This window comes from Gossypium arboreum, chromosome 9, assembly GCF_025698485.1.
Source record: "Gossypium arboreum isolate Shixiya-1 chromosome 9, ASM2569848v2, whole genome shotgun sequence".
Taxonomy (NCBI): domain Eukaryota; kingdom Viridiplantae; phylum Streptophyta; class Magnoliopsida; order Malvales; family Malvaceae; genus Gossypium; species Gossypium arboreum.
This window is the reverse complement of record NC_069078.1, coordinates 52,872,977-52,881,699: the sequence shown is the minus strand read 5'-3', so window position 1 is coordinate 52,881,699 and position 8,723 is coordinate 52,872,977.

Genomic DNA, 8,723 nt, shown 5'->3' with positions numbered 1-8,723 from the left:
CTTATTTAACATTTGTAAGCCAATCTGAAATTGAGGATCTGACAGTGGATAAAGTTAGAACCGTCAAGGATTTTCAAGATATTTTTCCAGAGGAGCTTCTGGGTTTGCCCCCGAACTGAGAGGTTGAGTTTGGAATTGACTTGTTGCCTAGAACGGCACCGGTGTCCATTGCACCTTATAGGATAGCACCGAAGGAGTTGGTGGAGCTGAAATCCCAAATTCAAGAGTTATTACATAGAGGCTTCATTAGACCAAGTGTGTCTCTGTGGGGAGCACCAGTGTTGTTCGTAAAGAAGAAAGATAGGTCAATGCGGATGTGCATCGATTATCGGCAGTTGAACAAACTGACGATTAAGAACAAGTACCCACTGCCGAGAATTAATGATTTATTCATCCAACTTAGAGGAGCTTCAGTATTTTTCAAGATTGACCTTCGATCTGGGTATCATCAGTTGAGGGTTAAGGAGGTGGATATTCACAAGATGGCATTCAGAACTCGGTATGGTCACTATGAGTTCTTGATTATGCCATTTGGGTTAACGAACGCACCTGGGGCATTTATGGATCTGATGAATCGAGTGTTCCAGCCATACTTGGATCGATTCGTGGTCGTCTTTATCGACGATATTCTAGTTTATTCTGAAACTGGGGAGAAGCATGATGAGCATCTTTATATTGTGCTGCAAGTGCTGAGGGAGAAGGAGCTTTATGCGAAATTCAGTAAGTGTGGGTTCTGGTTGAGAAAGGTAACTTTCTTGGGGCATGTTGTCTCTGCTGAAGGGATCAAGGTGGACCCTCGAAAGATTGAAGCGATCCTGGAATGGAAGCCACCGAGGTTAGTGTCAAAAATTCGAAGTTTTCTGGGTTTAGCTGTGTACTATAGAAGGTTTGTGGAAGGATTTGCTGATGATGGCAGCGCGTTTGACAAAGCTTATAAGGAAGGTAGTACCGTTTGTTTGGACTAAGAAACAATAGGAATCTTTTGAGAAGCTGAAGAAAGTTCTGACCGAGGCACTGTCTTGATTCAAAGAGTCCGAAAAGATTTTACTGTATGCAGTGATGCATTACATGTAGGGTTGGGCTATGTGCTGATGCAAGAAGGTAAAGTGGTTGCTTATGCATCGCGACAGCTTAAACCACATGAAGCTAACTATCCTACTCATGATCCGGGTTGGCGGTGTAATCTTTGCGCTTAAGATTTGGAGACATTACCTGTACGGAGAAAGGTGTATTATATACATAGATCATAAGAGTCTTAAGTACTTGCTGACTTAGAAGGAGCTGAACCTTAGGCAACGGAGATGGATAGAGTTGCTTAAGGACTATGGCTGCGCGATTGAGTATCACCCAGGCAAAGCTAATGTGGTGGTGATGCCCTAAGTCGAGAAGCAGATCGATCCGAGAGCCATGTTTGCTCATTTGAGTCTGTATGATGACGATGAGTCTGTTAGCGAATCGCAAGTTAGGCCGACACAGGTGGATGAGATTAAGGAAAAACAATGAGGATGAGTCCTTGGTTTCTCGATTCGGCGGAGTTAAGAATGGGGATACTTCGAGTTTGGGTGAGCAGTGAGGGAGTTCTGTGTTACCGGGGTAGAGTTTGTATTCTGAAGGACTCTAACTTGAGGCAAGCAATTCTGAAAGAAACTCATGGAGGTCTGTATGCTATGCATCCTAGAGGGAGTAAAATGTATCGCGACTTAAAGGAGTTGTATTAGTGGCCTGGATTGAAGCGAGAGGTAACGGAAGTTGTGGGAAAATGTCTGACTTGTCAGCAAGTGAAAGTTGAACATCAATTACCTTCCAGACTTTTGCAGCCAGTGAAAGTACCACTTTGGAAGTGGGAGAGGGTAACCATGGATTTTGTGAGTGGTTTACCCTTGACACCGTCGAAGAAGGACTCGATTTGGGTAATTGTGGATAGGTTGACCAAATCTGCTCATTTCATACCTGTCCGCACTAATTATTCACTTCAGAAGTTAGCCAAATTGTATGTGGCGGAAATAGTGCGACTTCACGGAGTACTAATGTCAATTATTTCTGATCGAGATCCTAGATTCACATCTCAGTTTTGGCAAAAGTTGTATGAGGCGTTGGGTACGCGGTTGAAATTTAGTACAGCCTTTCATCCTCAGACAGATGGTTAGTCGAAAAGGGTTATTCAGATTCTGGAAGACATTTTGAGGGGATGTGTTATCGACTTTCGAGGCAGTTGGGAGGATTACTTACCGTTGGCAGAGTTTGCATACAACAACAGTTATCAGGAAAGTATTCGAATGGCTCCTTATGAGGTACTGTATGGGCAAAGATGTCGTACACCTAGTTGTTAGACCGAGTTGGGTGAACGATAGGTTCTTGGACCTGAGTTGGTGGCAGATACTGAGGATAAGGTCAAGTTGATTAGAGACCGGTTGAATGAAGCATCTGATAGACAAAAGTCATATGCAGATTTGAAGCGCAAGGAAATTGAGTACTCTGTGGGTGATATGGTCTGCTTGAAGGTTTCACCTTGGAAGAAAATATTAAGGTTTGGGAGGAAAGGCAAGTTAAGTCCGCGGTTCATTGGGCCTTATCAGATGCTTATGCGAGTGGGTCCAGTGGCTTATCAGTTGGAGCTACCTCCAGAGTTGGATAGGATTCATGATGTCTTTCACGTCTCCATGTTAAAGTGGTATCGTTCTGACCCTACTCATGTTGTGCCGGTTGCAGAGATCGAGGTCCAAACAGACTTGACTTTTGAGGAAGAGCCTGTGCAGATTTTGGATCGAGATGTTAAGATTTTGAGGAGGAAATCAGTTCCGCTAGTAAAGGTGCTGTGGCGTAATCATGGCAGAGAGGAAGCTACTTGGGAGCCAGAAGTGGCGATGCGTCAACAATATCCTCACCTATTTGATTTAGGTAAAATTTCGAGGACGAAATTTCTTTAAGGAGGGTATAGTTGTAATGCTCCAATTTTCTGGTTTTTTGTGTTTCTGTGATTTTTAAAATTTGTGTGTGTTATGGTTGGTTAATATATATATTTTAGTAGGTTAGTGGGCCTTTGGAAGGCCCAGACTTAAGTTAAATTCGTGGTAGTCTTTGGAATTTTAATTTTATGAATAGGTGATGCAATTGGCGTTTGGGCTTTTAAGAGTAAAGGGGTAAAAGATAACACAAAAAGGAGTGTGGTATAGTGGCAAGGTGGCGCCACTTAGGGGACAAGGAAGTGACGCCATAAAGGAAGCAAGAGGTCCAAGGTTCAAGTATTGGCTCTTGCAATATATTTTGGTTTTTCTTTTCAATAAATCTGGAAGCAAGTAGGTGCGTTTTAAAGTTTAATTTGTTGGATTTATGACATAAATGAGTTGATGGCCTAGTGGTGATGGCGTGAGTTGGCATGTGAGAGGACTTTGGTTCGAATCCCTTGGCACGCAAAGGTTGAATATTTTGCTATGTTGGGACGACAAGAGTTGGTGTAAGTTTTAAACTCTGGTGATGGAGGAATCCCACATCGGGAAGCTAACATAAGAGTAGATGGAGAGCTGGCTTTAAATAGAGTAAACCATGAGGAGAGTAGGCATACCCTTCTTGGCTGATCCCTTTCGCTTTGTGACATGTTCGTTTGGGTTGGGCGTCAGCTAAGAGTGTTTAGAGCGCGGATTAACTGCAGTCTCCTAACAGGTGTGTATTTCTCATTACTCTAGCAGTAGGACGACTATTTCGGACCGCGATGGGCTGAAATGGGCCATGTGGTCCCAATGGGTCCATAGGCCCAAGTGGATAAGTTGTAGAATTACTAAAATACCCTTGTAGGGTAAGACTACCGATTTACCCCTAGAAGGTAAAATGACTATTTTACCCCTCGTGCGTAAATGACTAACTTGTGTGATGATTGGGTTAGTTGACATGGATTTATGTTAGTTATCATTAATTCGTAAGTAACGTGTTAGTGATCGATTGTAGGATTATCGCGGGGGAGATATCGTCATCAATCGTCATCAACCAGGTGTGTAAATGACACCCTCCCTTAGACTTAATCGGTAAAAGCCGAAATACCGAAACATTGGTATTTTGTGAACTCGCGAGCGTGCGAGCACTCATGAGACAGTTGTTAATGAATATGGTGCATTTGGATGATTAGAGTGCAGAGTGTGCATTTTTGTGCACAACGGTATTTTTGGGCTTAATGGGCCGAAAACGGGCCAATGGGCCAACAGGCCCACTTTGGTAAAAAGACGAGGTAAGTAATTCTGATTACTTGGTAAACGTTAGAATGAGCATGAAACCTTAGCAATAGGTAATAATTACTGAAATACCTTTATGCATGTAAAATTACGATTTTACCCTTAGGGTTATTCTTTTTTCTGAAAAGCATGATGTTCTGTTTCTGTATATGTATGCTATGACATATTATTTCTGTTGCATGGGACATGGGTTTATATTGATGGAGGAAGCGTTACGCGACCTCATTTGCAATCTGTGGCCTCGCCACATATATCTGCTCAGTTACTTCGTCACAATATCTGGCGACCTCATTTTGCATCCGGTGGCCGCCACATATATATATATATATTTGTTCGGTGGCCTAGCCATAATATCTATATCTGGTGACTTCGTCACAATATCGCGCAACTTCATTGCAATTTACGTGGTGTGTAGCGGTTGGGTGGGTCGAGTAGTCTCTCACATGGTGTAAAATTTGATGCACGGGTGTTATGGATGGCTCGGGTTGGGATTTCGCATTCATGATATATTTGTTCAGATCGCTATGGGCCTATGGGTTTCACTCGATATCTCAGATTGGGCCAAGGCCCAGATAAGTCTGACTCTGAGGTTTGATCTGTTTTGGCTATGGTTGGGTTATGTTACACACTGAGTTTACCGAACTCACCTTTTATTTTCATCTCTATAGGAAATCCCCAACCATAATGGGCTTGGAGCCGTGAGGGATTCGGAGTGGCCACATCATCTGCAAAGTTGGTTTTTCTAAGTTAGTTTATTTTTATTATTTTTATATTTGGATTTAATTTTGGGTTTTAAGTTGTAATAAGGCCGCTATTTAAATTTCTTTTTCCGCTATGGTTTTATTTTCTGATTATATTTATAATATGTTGAAGCTGCTAGTGTTAGGCTGCGCGGGTTTTCAAAATTAATAAATGTTTCAAAGACTCAACAAGTACAACAAATGGATAGCCTAAAGATTGATAAACCGGCTTTCCATTCAACTGCTATTTTTACAAAGACCACCCCAATCACTTAAACCAACGAATGCATTCTAAGTCGTAAGTCCATGTGACACGTCAGATCTGGAAATAACGTCTGGGTCGGGTTTGGGGTGTTACATTTAGTGGTATCAGAGCAAGTTGCAACAACTCAGCTGTGGAACAGGTCTAAAAACGAGAGTTTGTAAAGAAACACTGAATAAAGGTTTTCGAAAATCGGTTTTTTTTTAGAACTTGATTATAAATTGTTTTCGAGAATGTTTCTAATATTTTCTGTTTACAAATAGATGGTTTTAAAGATTAAAATCGGTTTTCTAAAATTAGGTTTTTTTTAGAAGGTGGCACACCGAATCTCCGGCCCAAGTCTAAAAGTTTTCTGAGCCTTTCTGATTGTTTCTAAAATATCTGTTATATGCTTGTACAAAACCTTATCATGGTACTTTAGTTAGGGTAACACTGGAACTATAGAAATTCAGATAAGTAGATTGAGACTGTAGCTAGGCTACCGCAAAAGGAAACAAACTCAAACTCTGAATTACTATTATTCATAAGACATCTGTAATAAACACTGAAATATTAAACTGATTCATAAAGTTCTTAACCAGATAATACAAATTGAGTAAACGAGCAGCTCGTGGAAGAGGCCGTGGACGTGGCCGAGGTAATGCTCAGGCTGAATCTTCGTCTTCAGGACATGTGCCGGCAGCAGGTGCACCGGTACCACCGGCAATGAAGGTAGAGTCTCTTGATCAAGGTGTCGGGGATGATGCTCTGTCCCAGGCAATGCTCCGAGTTTTGGAAAGTGTTGCTCGGGCAAGTACAGGAAACGAAATTTGAGGGTCTATTTCTGAGCGGCTCCGGGCCAATGGAGCAGAGATATTTAGAGGCGTATCTGGTGTAGCTCCGAATGTGGCTGAGTATTGGTTAAAAGCCACAGAGCGGATCATGGATGATCTGGACTGCTCTGTGGAGCAGAAGCTGAAAGGAGCCATATCGTTACTCAGGGATGAGGCTTATTAGTGGTGGCTTACGGTGACAGATGGAACTCCTGCTGATAGTGTGACTTGGGAGCTGTTTAAGATAGCCTTCAAAGGAAAGTATGTTGGGGCTAGTTACGTGGACACTCGCTGGAAAGAATTTCTGAACCTGGTCCAAGGGAGTAAGTCAGTGGCTGAGTATGAGTCTGAGTTTCTGAGACTAAGCTGATATGCTTCTGGGATTGTCGCTATAGAGTATGAGCGTAGCGTACGCTTCGAGGATGGTCTGAGAGATGAACTTAGGGTGCTGATTGCTCCACAGAGGGAGCATAACTTTGCTGCTTTAATGGAGAAAGCTAAGATAGCTGAGGAAGTGAAGCATACAGAAAGAAAGAATCGTGAGAAAGATCGGAATCATTTTAGGAGAGATTCAGGACTTTCAAGTGGTATGAACAGGAATGTTAAGAGAGCAAGGGTAATGGTGCCAGTTCGATCAGTACCGATGAATGCTATTAGACCGCAGGGTTGTAAGAATTATGGGAAGATGCATATGGGCGAGTGTCGGAGACGTTCTGGTGCTTGTTTCTGATGCGGATATATGGAGCATAGGGTTAAGGATTGTCCCTAGGAACCAGATCAGGTTCAATTTTTAGAGCAGAAGGTCGCTCAATCAGTGAGGGGTGGACCACAGTTTTCGAGAGGACGTGGGCAAGGTAGAGGTGGTAATGGAAACGATCGAGGAAGAGGAGCGCCTGGCAGCGGTGCTAGATTTGCTGAGGCTTGTCAGCCTGCGTTGGTGTATGCAGCTCGTCACCGAGAGGAGGGTGATGCACTTGACGTCATAACTGGTGCGTTTCTGATTTCCAGTATACTATACACTGCGTTGGTAGATGTTGGATCTACCCATTCATATGTTGCATGTGCTATATCTGGGTCGCTGGGTGTGCGCTCTGAGGAGACCGTGAGTGGGGTATCTGTACTAAGTCCTTTGGGTCACTCGGTTAGGGTAGATAAACTTTATAGAGATGTTCCTATAGAAACTCAAGGAAAAGTTTTCTCTAGAGATCTGATGGAGCTACCTTTCGGAGAATTCGATCTCATTTTGGGAATGGATTGGCTTGTTAAGCATAGGGCTACTCTAAATTGTACTGCTAAGCGAATAATGTTAAAGACCACAAAGGATGAGGAGGTTTTGGTGATAGGCGAGTGTAGAGATTATCTGTCTAATGTGGTGTCGGCATTGAGAGCCGAGAAGTGGATTCGAAAAGGATGTGAGGCTTATTTGGCATTTGTAAGCCAATCAGAAACTAAGGATCTGGCAGTGGATAAAGTTAGAACCGTCAAGGATTTTCAAGATGTTTTTCCAGAGTTAGAACCGTCAAGGATTTTCAAGATGTTTTTCCAGAGGAGTTTTTGGGTTTGCCCTCGAACCGAGAGGTTGAGTTTGGAATCGACTTGTTGCCTGGAACGGCACTGGTGTCCATTCCACCTTATAGGATGGCACCGAAGGAGTTGGTGAGCTGAAAGCCCAAATTCAAGAGTTATTGGATAGAGGCTTCATTGGACCAAGTGTGTCTCTGTGGGGAGCACCAGTGTTGTTCGTAAAGAAGAAAGATGGGTCAATGCGGATGTACATCGATTATTGGCAGTTGAACAAACTGACGATTAAAAACAAGTACCCACTGCCGAGAATCGATGATTTATTCGACCAACTTAGAGGAGTTTTAGTATTTTCCAAGATTGACCTTCGATCTGGGTATCATCAGTTGAGGGTTAAGGAGGTGGATATTCACAAGACGGCATTTAGAACTCGGTATGGTCACTATGAGTTCTTGGTTATGCCATTTGGTTTGACAAAAGCACTTGCGGCATTTATGGATCTGATGAATCGAGTGTTCCAGCCATACTTGGATCGATTCATGGTCGTCTTTATCGATGATATTCTGGTTTATTCTGAAACTGGGGAGAAGCATGATGAGCCTTTTCGTATTGTGCTGCAAGTGCTGAGGGAGAAGGAGCTTTATGCTAAATTTAGTAAGTGTGAGTTCTGGTTGAGAGAGGTAACTTTCTTGGGGCATGTTGTCTCTACTGAAGGGATCAAGTTGGACCCTCAAAAGATTGAAGCGATTCTGGAATGGAAGCCACCGAGGTTAATGTCAGAAATTCAATGTTTTCTGGGTTTAGCTGGGTACTATAGAAGGTTTATGGAAGGATTTGCTGATGATGTCATAGTAAGAGAGTTACATGGGCTAAGGACACAGGCATGTCCTAGGAGGTACGGGCATGTGTGACCACACGGCCATCCAACACGGGCGTGTGACTCTCCAAAACAAAAAAAAAAACATTTTAAGTTTTCCAAATATCCTCAAAGTTCTCGATTTAGTCTCGAACCGCTCCTAAAGTATGTTTTGGCCCTCTTAGGCCCATATAAGGGACGATATGCATGTTAATGAATGGTTTAAATTTGGATGAAAATTCATGTCTCAGTTTTGTATGATTACGTGAGATTAGGTCTGATAATGCCTCGTACTCATTCTGGCATTCG